The following is a 13,462-nucleotide window of genomic DNA, read 5'->3' as shown; positions in this document are numbered from 1 at the left end:
TTCATACTATACTTTCTGGAAGGAAGTCTATGCACAGCCCACACTTTTGGAGTGGGGAGTTTAATTTTGTTCTCCCTGAGGATGAAGTATAAATTATTTGGGATCTTCTTCCAAGGGAGATTTATCTCTTCTCCCCTATTTATTCAATCATCAGTATGAACTCACAGATATTTTATACTCTGGGTTATAATCCCATAGTAGGTTTTGTTCAAATTGTTCTAGCGTTGGCCATTGACCTACCTTATAAATGTAGGGGCTTTTTGTTAAGCAAGTCCTTGTTTTCCACAAATTGGGGTTTTGAGCAAATGTCTGCCATTTGTTAAGGCTTACTATTTTATAGATAAGGATACGCAAAAATGTGATGTGTAAGCTTGCATTAAAGAGTAAATGACATTCTCAACAATCGATGCTTGGATATAATTGATTCTCACTAATTAAAGGAATTAAGGACAATGGGGAAGAAACTCAATGCTCTTAACTGTGATCTTCATAGAAAAGCTTTGTAGCCAGGAGTCCAGATAATTTGGGCCTCTGTTACTTTAAATTTTTCAGCTCTGATTGTTCTATGGTAGTAACACATCTGATTCCAACTTCCAAGTGAAAGATATTTTGGTTCTCAGGGGGAAGATGGTCACTACTATTGACATCCTTTTAGTGTAAAAAATAAAATATACAGTGATTGAGAGAATTCTAATTGCTTAAGGTTGAAGCCAGAGGGATGTGGTTTGAATTTTACCTTATTGTGTGACTTCTATACAATTACTTCAAAGAAGGACTTAAGGGAAAGGAAGCAAATCAAGGCTTCTTCCTACTTATGTGAGCTGGAAAAAAAATCACTTGGCCTCTGAAATACAAATTATGTCACAAAATGTAACTATAAGCCTTTATACTTCGTGTACGAGAAACCTATTTATTAAAATAATTCCAAACTAACATGCCTTACCATGCCACACCATGAAAGGTTATGCAATAGCTAATATATGTGGGTAGTCCCACCCCTAGAGGTGCAGAGAAATTTCAGTTTTACAGGCACAGAGGTTAGGTTACATGCCCAAAGCCTCACAGCTATTCACTAGGGAAACTGGGCTTAGACTGTGGACGACTACCCAAAGGTAGCTAGCATAGGTTGGGAGTCAGTAGAATAGGCATTAAGGTTTATCAAACCTGTCTTTGACCTCCACTTCTGCCTCTCAGTAACTTTGGGCACAGGAATTACTCCCCCACCCCCGCCCCCAATCTTCATTGTTTAATATTACACTGGACACAAGAGTGAAGATGTTGGGAAAGTGCTCTAGAAGGTTACATCCAGTAGCAACATCTTCCCCACTGCTCTCCCTGAGGCTCCAGCCATGTACAGCCCCAAGGGGTACCACTGACTTTGTATTCCACGCGAAGGCAGTATGCACCTGTTTCCCTATTAAGCCCTCTAAACTGACATCTTGGACTTGTCAAGGATCTGTGTCCAGTTGGCTTCTTCCTTTAAAATGTTATCAGTCTTTGACCTTGAAGATGACTAGTGCTTTCAACAGGCAAAGCCACCTGATGTTAAGCATCTCCCTTTTTAAACTAACACTCAAAATGTCCAACTGAGGACATCTTTAGGTTACACATCTATTGAGTATAATCCTTGGTCTGTCTGAAAGACCCAAAAACATGGGAAAATATTCATGCATGAAATGAGTGAGATAGTTTTATCAACGTGGATACATATGTGCTTAGAGAAGACCATAACAGCTAAGTTTTTGGCTATATTCTGAATTAAATTTTGTCATCATAAGAGATTGGTATTATCCCCATTTTGCAAATAGAAAACTAAAGCGCCGCAAAGCTTAAGCAACCTGTTGAAGGTTATTTGGTAGTAAATATTACCGAGATTCAAACCAAAGCAGACTAGCTCTAAGAGCCCACAATATTGATTGTCGCCAGGCATAGATAGACCCAACTTAAACAAAATGAAGTTTAAGCTTCAGGGTCTTATACTTCAATCACCCCTTCCAACATCCTGGCTGTGCGACTTTGTGATATTTGCAATTTCTCAACGTGGATCTGTCCCTGTCTCTAGATCATGGGTTATTTTAACTTTATGTTCTCTTTTTCCAAGCTTTATAAAATTGCCATATTATTCATGATAAAAAAGTGTGAGTTTTTTTTCCCTAGGACTTAGAAATCTGCAGTGAGCTCCTGCTGGTTACTCTCAAGTTTCTTTAATTTATGGTTAAAGTCAGAGGAACTTACTAACTTTGTCTTCTGTCTTCTACAGCCTCCATTATAAGGTTATTTTAGTTAATTAATTAGTTAAGTTTTAAATAAGCTCTATGCCCAACGTGGGGCTCGAACTCGTGACACCGAGATCGAGAGTTGCATGTTCTACCGAATGAGCCAGCCAGGCGCTCCCATTATGAGGCTATTTTAGAACTTTAAATAATCATCGTTATGCTCTCCTAAACCTTAATTTATTTGGAACGTGTTCAATTTCCTACACAGCCTGTCATGCTAAATAATGGCTTGACATGCTAATTTGGCAGTTGCTTTCTTTGTCCCTTGAATGATGGGATCTTAACTCGTTGGTATAATAGCATTAAGTTGTTCACCTGTTTGACTTTTTGACTTGGCATTAGCTGAGGAACAAGGTGTGGTTTGGCTTAACCATTCAGAGTGTGCTACTGTGAATTGTCGATAGTCAGTCTTGTCTGGTGCAATCCTGTAGAATGGGAATGATAGGACCTGTCCCACAGGATTTATCTTAGTTTATCAAGCTAAGTTAAGCCACATGGAGCTTAGTACATGGAGAAGATGCCTTGAGTAATTGTAGTAATGTAACATAAACTGTTAATACAGGGTTGAGGAGTGTGTGTGTATGTGAATCTTTATGAAAAAGGACAAAGAGAAGTCTCAGCAGAATAAACAGTATAGATGATGTTTTCTCCTAATACAAAATCTCTGGATTTGGACAATTTAAATAATTTGATGATTGCCTTTCACTGCTTGTGTTTGCAATCAATATTCTTAAACCGATTCAAAATCAAATTTTATACTGATGTGTTTCCTAATTCTTAGGAATCAGACGTTTTCCGTAGTGTTAATCGTTCTCTAAAAAGCAGGCTTAAAAATAATCTTGACCTGGGGGGCCTGGGTGGCTCAGTCGTTAAGCTTCCGACTTTAGGTCATGATCTCGCGGTTTATGAGTTTGAGCCCGGCATCGGGCCCTGTGCTGACAGTTTGGAGCGGGCTTCAGATTCTGCGTCACCCTTTCTCTCTGCCCCTCTCCCACTCATTCTCTCTCTCTCTCTCTCTCTCTCTCTCTCTCCCTCTCTCTCTGTGTCTGTCTCAGAAATAAGCATTTCAAAAAATCTTCACTTTAGTATGATACATTTACCACAGTGAATGGACCAATATTGATAAATTATTAACTAAAGTCATAGCTTATTCATATTTGTTTTCACCTAATGCCCTTTTTGTGTTCCAGAATCCCATCGAGGATACTGCAAATCATGTAGTTGTCATGTATCCCTTAGGCTCTTTTTGGCCGTGATTTTTTAAAAATAAAATCAATTACACGAAAGCAGGGGCTGCTTTGGCTTTGGCTCCTGGCAATGCCGCTTGTCAGTGGGACAGCATAGCTTTGTGCTTGAGAGCTGCAGCCTGTGCGGTCAGTTGCATTACCAGCCGGGTGCCTCCAAAGCTTGATTTCCTCATCTGTAAAGTGGGTTCAGTACTTCCTCATAGGTTTGTTGTGAGAATCACATGAAAATACTTCTGAGGTTCTTGGGCATGTGCCTGGAATACAGTAGATACTATTGTTTTTATTTTTGTCATCAGCTATTTCCCTTCTATCCTTCTCTCTTTGTTTTCCAAGCTAAATCCTAAGGTAGTATGTGTCCTTTTCTTTTTTTAAAGATATTTTTTTTTCAACGTTTATTTCTTTTTGGGACAGAGAGAGAGCATGAACGGGGGAGGGGCAGAGAGAGAGGGAGACACAGAATCGGAAACAGGCTCCAGGCTCCGAGCCGTCAGCCCAGAGCCCGACGCGGGGCTCGAACTCACGGACCGCGAGATCGTGACCTGGCTGAAGTCGGGCGCTTAACCGACTGCGCCACCCAGGCGCCCCTGTGTCCTTTTCTGCTCATTGCCGAGCCAGACCTCATTTTCTGGGGTAAGACGCTATTTCCAAAACAATTCTTCCTAAAAGTTATCTTAAACGTGGTTCCTTGACCACTGGTGCCTGTTCTTTGCAGTGAGAGGGTACTTTTCGTTTTGCATCAAGACATGAACGGTACCAGTGTATTTACCCTCTTGTAGGGAAGGGATTTTTAAGGGACTCACGATTTAACTATCTTTTCTAAGGACAGAAGAGGTGTTTTGCAAATGGAGATTCATTGGTTTGTTTGCTTTGGTTGACATTAAGGTATCTCTAGGCATTAGAGGAAACGACCTTTAAAGGTTCAGTATTTGGATATTTACGGCCAAATTGAGAGGCTAAATAAATTCTCTATTCCACATCCAAGCCCGTTGAGTAAAAAGACAAAATCTTTATTCGAAACTATACTTCTTGTTTCCAGTAGGTGGCAGCATAAGAAAACTTATGGCAATTTTGTAGCTAAGCAAGTGAACAAAATTGAGTCAGGAAGAAAAACCAATCGCTATCGGGGTCTTTGGCCCTTCTGAGCAAATGAAGTGTGATAGTGTTTGGGCTTCATTTTGGCCCAGTGTTTTGGACTGGACTAACCAGTCTTGATATAGATTGGCCAAAGCCAGCCTTCTGAATTGCTTGTTAGGTTATTCATAATTTACCCAGGTTCTATTTATTTTTTCTGATAAAAATAAATAGAAATAAGCAGTAAGAAGTTCAAATCACAAGTTCACTAAATAAATATTTCGCCTGCCAATGCTGAGTTAGATATTATCCCAAGTACAATCGATGTGAGATAACCAATTCTACAATCAGTTCTGCCTGTAGTAAAACCTTGCTTCCAAATCCATCTTAATATTAGAAAATACTGGAATTAATTGTATCATATTAAATTGTAAGATCTTTAGGGAAGCATTGTCCTTAACACTTCAGTTAAAAAATGTCAATTTTGGGGCGCCTGGGTGGTGCAGTCGGTTAAGCGTCCGACTTCAGCCAGGTCACGATCTCGTGGTCCGTGAGTTCGAGCCCCGCGTCGGGCTCTGGGCTGATGGCTCGGAGCCTGGAGCCTGTTTCCGATTCTGTGTCTCCCTCTCTCTCTGCCCCTCCCCCGTTCATGCTCTGTCTCTCTCTGTCCCAAAAAGAAATAAACGTTGAAAAAAAAAAATTAAAAAAAAAAAGTCAATTTTATTTTCAAGTAATTTCATACTCATTTCATACTTGTCTCATTTGACCCTTCCATTATAAGTACTGGGTCTGGTCCCAACATTGACATTAGCTAGTTGGGCGACATTAACTAACTCCCTTTTTTGTTTGTTTGTTTTAGTTTCTTCCTTAAAAAAGAACAGAATTAGAAGTCCTGCGAGTTTATATATCAGACGCTCCACTACTCGTTCTCTGGCCAGTCCCAGCTTCAGCAAGTCCACACTGTAAACCTTTGGCCCTTTCTTATAACCACTGTGTTGTGATGCCTCCTTTGCTATCCTGAGACTTTAGAGTTGATATAACCTACCCACACGTGTGATTTTAAAAAGTCAACTTAAAGAAAGAAAACATGGTGAAAGGTTCAGCTTTGGGAATACACTCAATGACTGTTGCAGCAAGGATAGTTGTAGGTGACGGACGGTAGGTACACTGTGGTGAGCAGAGTATAATGTATTGACTTGTGGAATCACTATGTTGCACACTTGAAACTGATGTAACGTTGTGTGTCAGCTAGACTGTAATAAAAAATGAAAAAAGAAAAGGAATACATGTTCAACCGGTAAACGCTTAGGTAATGCTATATTATTAGAAGACAGGAAGTAGGGTGAGGCCTGTATTTAACATGAAAACGCCGAGGCAGGGACAGCCACGACTTCAGTCGGAGGCAGGAATGGCACGTTGACAGTTCAGATTCCACGAGCAGCTTTGGTATTGGTCATGTGAATTTTCCAAGATGGCGAATAATTTTGGGAAAGTCCCCAACAGAATAACCACGTTATTTCTCTGGAAATAATTTATTCACGAAGTGCATTTATGGACGCGTGAGTGCAAAAACTGAGCAAAAAATAGAAGTTCAGAAAGCTACACAGCTTTTTCACTGACATGAATGCCTGGAGAGACATCCGAGACTGTGTGGTACCTTGTGCAATTCCTCATTGTGTGAGCTGTCATCCGGCAAGCTGGCCCTGGACACTAAGTGCCAGTGGAACCTACCTTCCATCACTACAACCCCAAAACAATTGCCCAGCAATTTCCAGAACATCCATTAGGGCTTGGTACCGCTGTACCCTGAAGATCACTTACCTACACTGGAGAATCCTTCCTAAGTAATTCGCTGCGGGCAGAATTCTACAATGGCCCTCAAGACTCCCAGCCCCCAGTGTACAAAGACTTTCTCCCAGGTATTCAATCAAACACTAATCTAGATGTTGCTCTGGAAGGATTTTGCAACTGTAATTAAGGTTCCAAATAAATTGGCATTAAGATAGATTATCCCTGTTGGGCCTGACCTAGTCCTTAAAAAGGATTTGGTTCCTCCTGGCAAAGGAGTGTGGTTAGCATTTAGGAGCCGAGAGTGAGTCCAAGCTGACAGTCAGCAAGGAAATGAAAATCTAAGTTCTACAACGGTAAGGAACTGAATGCGAGCAACAGCCAGGAGGAGCTTGGAAGCAGAGCTTTGCCTTAGAGCCTCCAAAAAGAAACACAGCACACCCAACATCTTAACTTGAGCTTTGCGAGACGACCGGTCCTGCCATACTGGACTTCTGGCCTACAGAACTCTGTGCTAAGAAATGGGTGTGGATTTAAGCCTCTAAGCTTGTGGTCCTTTATTACACAGCAACAGAAATCTCCCACGTAATTGAACAAGGCAAGGCAGCATGGTCACTGAGTCACTGGATTGCCCTGTCTGTCCACTATAAACCACCCATCCACAGTCCCCACCACTGACCCCATGGCTGCACTGGGAAGAAATCACACTGATTCTTCTCAGTTCCTTGCCCTCCCCCCATCTCTGAGTATAAGGGTGTGAACAATGTGCTGAAATGACAGGAAATGACAACCCTTCCTTATTCTACATCCTCCCTGGGGATGTTTAAGGTCACTCTGTTCCTTGGTCCAGCCCACAGCCTGAGTTTGCCTTACTAACACGTTCGTAACTCTGCTTATGGTTTTCATCACAAGGCACCAGGTTGGTGAAATATAAACAGGAAAAATGATGTGTAACCGTAATCACTTATTGAAATCTGACCTACGCATTTTACTCATTGCTATAGAAGTTCACATAAATCCAATCTGCGTGAATATAATTTAAAAAAATAACGTTCTTAAAATGCACGGTACTGAACATTTACATTTCTTCTGCTATACTGTTTCTCAACATCTCAAGCATTTCTCAAACTTTTAAAATTACAGCATGCATTTTACATTTTCTTCCTAATCTTTCCCTCTGATTACATTTCTTCTCCATCTTGTTAATAGCTTTTAGAGTGTGATCTACATACCATGAAATCCATCCATTGTAAGTATGCATTTCAATTATTTTAGTAAATAGAGTTGTAAGCCCATCCCCATAAATCCAGTTTTAGAACATTTCCATCAACCCTAAGAATTTCTCGTGTCTGTCTACAGTTAATCCCTGCTCCCACTCTCAGCCTGAGATAACCACTGATCTGATTTCTACCTCTATAAATTTGACTTTTCTAGATATTTCATATAAATGGAGTTCTACAAATGTAGTCTTTTGCACCTGGCTTCTTTCACTTAGCGTAAGTTCATTCACATTGTAGCCTGTACTAATAATTCTATCTTTTAAATTGCGGAATAGTATCCCATTGTATGAAAACACCTCATCTCACTTATCCATTTCTCAGTTGATGGACATCTGGGGTTTTTTCCCATTTTGGGGATATTATGAAGAATGCTTCTTTGAATATTTATATACATGTGCTTGTATAGGTGGGTTTTCATTTATCTTGGGTAGACTCTTAGGAGTGGAGTTGCTGGGGCACATAATAAATTTAAGTTTATAAACTGCCCCCAAACAGAGAGTAACATTCCTTCTCAATAAGTACATACTATTCAAAAAGTGTGATAAGAAATCAATTTTGAAATCTGTATAAAAAGTCTTATACATATACACCATCTAATTAAATAAGTCCAATTCTTAGAAGTAATCGAAGATCTATGTGAAGATTTCTGTACTAAGCTTTGTTCTTGACAATATTATAATAGCGAAAAAAGGGAAAAATACAATTGACCGCAGCAAGGGGAATGGCTGGCTACATAACCACAAAATAGACAAAAACCTGGGCCCTTGGGCAGGGGAGAGGGGAAGGGTACGAGACAGACAGTAAACGATAAACATGTAAGGAAAGTGTCTGGTACAACAGAAAGTGAAGAGGGCTATGGAAAAAAGAAAAAAATAAGACAGCAGAGCAAGACAGGAAGGCGGGGCAGGGGCATTGGCAGTGTTGATGGGGCAACCAGGATAGATCTCACTGAGAAAATGATGTGTTATCAAACAGATGATCTGGGGAAGAGGGTGCCAGGAAGCCAGTGGGGTAGGAGCGAGAGAGACCGTTGGTGGGGGCAGGTCATATGGGACCTGGAGGGCCATCGTAAGGACTTTGGCTGTATTCTGTGTGACAGCATTGATGAGAAGCCATTGCAGAATTTTAAGCAAAATGGTTTGATCTTAAAAAACAAGACAAAAAAAAATCCCTGTAACTGCTGGGTGGAAAATAGACTGTAGGGGGCGCCTGGTTGGCTCAGTCGGTTAAGCAAGTCCAGCTTCTGCTCAGGTCATGATCTCGCTGTTAGTGAGTTCGAGCCCGGTGTCAGGCTCTGTGCTCACAGCTCAGAGCCTGGAGCCTGCTTCGGATTCTGTGTCTCTCTCTCTCTCTCTCTGCCCCACCTCTACTCGTGTTCTCTCTCTCTCTGTCTCTCTCAAAGAATAAATAAGCATTTAAAAAATTAAAAAAAAGAAAGAGAGAAAATAGACTATAGGGAAATGAGAGAGGAGCAGAGAGAAAAAGTAGGAGGTTCATAACGACCAGATTTAAATGATGTTAAAACTGGTAACTTCACAGTACTGGACTTGTCCACCTTCTCTTTCAATATCTGCTTCTTTTTCCTTTTCTTCTTTCACACACACACACACACACACACACACACTCCAATATGCACACCATCACATGTGAGTGGTGATGTAGTTGGGGTTGTGGTGGGGATTCTCCCCTTCTGGTTCTTTCTCATCTCCAGCAAAACCATGTGTGAACATGGTGCTTGTTCTGGAGGCACAGAAATAGGAGAGCACAATATGTCCCAGAGAGAGAGGGAGAGAAAGAGACACAAACAGACCATGGTGGGGGGGGGGGGGGAGGGTGGAGACAAGCAAAAGCCATAACGATGCCAAGACCCAGCTGGTCATATGGTCTCTGGCACAGCCCCAGGGGTTTGGGAGGGGAGGAGCGAGATCCCTCACTCTGTGAGGATGGGGAACCAAGGGCGCAGGTGAAGCACCTCGGGTGGTCGGGGGCTGAGCTAAGCCTGGAGGAAAAGGAGGTTGTCAGGCAAACACGGCTGGTGGGAAAGTGTGCCAGGCAGAGTGAAGTCCAAGGCACAAGGGAAAGCGTGCCTTTCTGGTTCAAAAACTGCAGACAACTGAGGGTGAGGTTGACATAAGGGAGGGTAAGGGTTCTGGGGCGGGGGGTGGGCGGATGAGAGGTGCTGGGAATACAGGCAGGGACCAGATTATGAGGGTTTGAGAGCCCCAGCTCAGGAATTTGGACGCTATCTTTCAGGCAGAGGGGAATTGTCGTGGGTGGGGTTTAAGCAGAGGAATGGGCTCAAAATGATTTTCCGTGTAACTTCTGTGATTTTAACAGAAGTGGCAGCCCCTCCCCTTTACCATGGGGGGGGGCGGGACTTGGAATCAAGATTATTTAATGGGAGCTGGCACCATTGCCCGTTACAGCAAGCATTTACAGCTGGGTGGTTCCTCTAGTGATGCAAGCCAGGCTCGGCCGGGCAGGAAAGAGGTAAATCTCCTTCATGCAATAACAGCAGAGGCTATCTTGTTCCCGAACAGGCAGGGCTAGCAATCTTCTACCATTTGTCTGCCAGACCCCCCGCTAGAAAATGGCGAGGACAGGGCCTTATATGTACAGTGGCATTCCCAGCCCCAGGGCTTGTGCCTGGAGCTTGGTGGACATTCAAGAAATGTGTGGGGTTTTTTTTGTTTTTTTTTTAATTTAAAGCGGGTAGAAAGGGCCAAAGCCAGATTAATGGGAGAAACATCCTTTCCTCTAGATGAGAGTGCATCACATTGACTATGTCATTGTGATGTGCGCTCACTGCTCAGGTGCCCATGGGAAATCGTCTATACCTCTCTCTGGTGGGAAGACTGAATACAGTATCTGCATCCTCCCTGGTGGGACTTGAAGCGCCCCAAGCCCGAAGCCCAAGCTGAAACTGAGGCTAAGACCCTCAGAATCCTCAGCCTATAGTAGGTGCTCAGCAAATATTTCTTTGCTGACTGAGCAGAGGAGAGTCCTAATGAACATCTCGTTGAATCTAAAGCATTGCTCGGGTTTGCAAAGTGCAGGTAGAGACCAAGAGACTGGAACTCCTTTTCCTCAGCGGAGGGATTGAATTTTCTCACGGAGGTCACCAGGCTGAGGGATTTGAGATGTGGCTCAGGAAGTATAAAGCGGGTTTGGGAAAGGAGAGAGTATTCCTGGAGACCTGTCCTGGAGGAAGAGGCAGTACAAGGAGAGGTCAGAGTCAGAATTCCAACACTGTCCTCTCCCATCAGACTGGCATTCTGGGTCCACTACCCTGGCTCTTCCTTGAAGGTCTTTGGATGCACAGAGCGAAAGCTGGTGTTGGTGTAACTGAGTCCATTCAGGAGGGTAGCCTGGGGAGAGGATGGGCCTCATTCTCTGCCACTGTCCTGAGGAGCGTCTGCAGAGAAGGGAATGGGAGGGACAGGTGACTGTCTTGTAACTGGTCTTCACACGTGAGCCATGTGTGACAGTGGCCTCCTCAGGCTCGAGAGTCTCTAAAGCTGAATTCCCTGATGGCCCCCATGGGTTCCCCAAGAGCGAATGTCAAGACCTCCTTGTAAAATGTGCTCTGTTACTATTTTGAATGTGCAGCGAGAGGTAGTGTAAGTCGCTAAGAACTTCGGGTCCGGAAGACCTGGATTTGAATCTTGGTTCTGTTACTAACTATACACATTTCCTTGGGCAAGCAGCTTAAATGTCTCCCGATCATCATTAAGCCAGGGAGAGAATAGCTACCCAGTAGGGCTGTCATAAGGACTGAAGGAGAGAGAATGCTTGTAATGCACTTAAAAAAATCGGAATGAATATACTTTATTGTTTAAGCCTTTTTTATTCTAATAAATGACACATACAGCAAGACCTTATAGACAGTCATTCAACTTTAAAACTGTTATTTTTTTTAATGTTTGTTTATTTTTGAGAGAGAGAGAGAAAGTACAAGCAAGGGAGGGACAGAGAGAGAGGGAGACACAGAACCCAAAGCAGGCTCCAGGCTCTGAGCTGTCAGCCCAGAGCCCGATGTGAAGCTCGAACCCACAAACTGTGAGATCACGACCTGAGCTGAAGTCAGAGGCTTAGTCGACTGAGCCACCCAGGCGCCCGGATGATCATTCAACTTAATGAATTATTTTAAGGCAAACACACTTGGAGCCACCACCCAGATGAAGAAACCACTTTGCCTGCCGGTCGAGTCCTCTGGGTGCCTGGTCTCAGTCACATCTCCCTGCCTCCCCACAAATGTAACCTTTGTCCTGACTTAAGATGGTCACTTTCTTGCTTGTCGTCATTCAACAGTGCAAACCTACATGCTGTGATTTTTCTCTTCTTTTTTTTTTTTTTTTTTTTCCAACGTTTATTTATTTTTGGGACAGAGAGAGACAGAGCATGAACGGGGGAGGGGCAGAGAGAGAGGGAGACACAGAATCGGAAACAGGCTCCAGGCTCCGAGCCATCAGCCCAGAGCCCGATGCGGGGCTCGAACTCACGTACCGCGAGATCGTGACCTGGCTGAAGTCGGACGCTTAACCGACTGCGCCACCCAGGCGCCCCAAGTGATTTTCTCTTCTTAACAAAATCTGTCTCTTAAATCCCTTTTCATCTACAGAGCTTTTTTTCAACCTGCTTTTTAAAAAAACACTTTATTTTTTAGGGGCATCTGGATGGCTCAGTTGGTTAATCGTCGACTTCAGCTCAGGTCATGATCTCGCAGTTCATGAATTCAGGCCCCGCATCAGATTCTGTGCTGGCAGCTCCAAGCCTGGACCCTGCTTCAGATTCTGTCTCCCTCTCTTTCTTCCCCTCCCTCACTCACATTCGGTCTCTCTCTCTCTCTCAAAAATAAGTAAATAAACATTAAAAAAATATTTAAAAAATAAAAAGTACTTTATTTTTTAGAGGAGTTTTAGGTTCATAGTAAAATTGAGAGGGCAACTACAGAGATTCCCATTTCCCCCTGCTTCCGCTTATGCGTAGCCTCCTCCATTGCCAACACCTCCCACGAGAGTGGTGCATTTTTTGCAACTGATGAACCTCAGTGTCACCTCGTCACCACCTGAAGACCAGTTTACGTGAGTGTTTCCCCAGTGTTGAACACTCTATGGGTTTGGACAAATGTAGAATGACCCGTATCCATCATTATAGTATCATGAGAGCAGTTTCATTGCCCTAAAACTCCTCTGTGCTCCACCTACTCCCCCCATCCCCTGCCCCTGTGATACACTTTTTAATACAATGCCTTCAACTGTCTACCGGCATATTCCGAGAATGAATTCTAACAGAGATGGCTAATCAAGGTCTCAAACATATCAAGTCCTAAAGAGTGCAGCCATATTGGCCTTTTAATTTTTCTCCTGTTCCTAAAATCTTCTGAGATCATCTTTGCCTCGTGTCCTTTGTACATGAGGTTGCCTCTATCTGAAATACTCTTCCTCCATATCTTTGAAAGACAGGCTCCATCCCATCATTTAGGGTGCAACTCACTTATCACCCTGGCAGTGGTATCACCCTCACTGTGAGTTAACTCACACCTCTTGCTCACTGATACTGTTTTGGAAGTTGCCTGTTTTCCCCTCACTAAAATCATCTTGAGGCCAGGGACTCTGCCTGTCTTTCCTGCACTTACCCCAATGCCTAGGATAGTGCTTGCAAGATTGTAGGACTCAGCAAACATTTGTTTAGTTCAGGATTTCCTTTCGTACGTTTCTGTGACGTAGTCAATCGCTTTTCTTTTATTCAGCTCTGTACTCTACTACCTTCTAGTCATTTCAGAATTCGTGGAAACCAA

This window comes from Felis catus, chromosome B1, assembly GCF_018350175.1.
Source record: "Felis catus isolate Fca126 chromosome B1, F.catus_Fca126_mat1.0, whole genome shotgun sequence".
NCBI lineage: Eukaryota > Metazoa > Chordata > Mammalia > Carnivora > Felidae > Felis > Felis catus.
The sequence above is the reverse complement of the archived record's forward strand: the minus strand, read 5'-3'. Positions refer to the sequence as shown.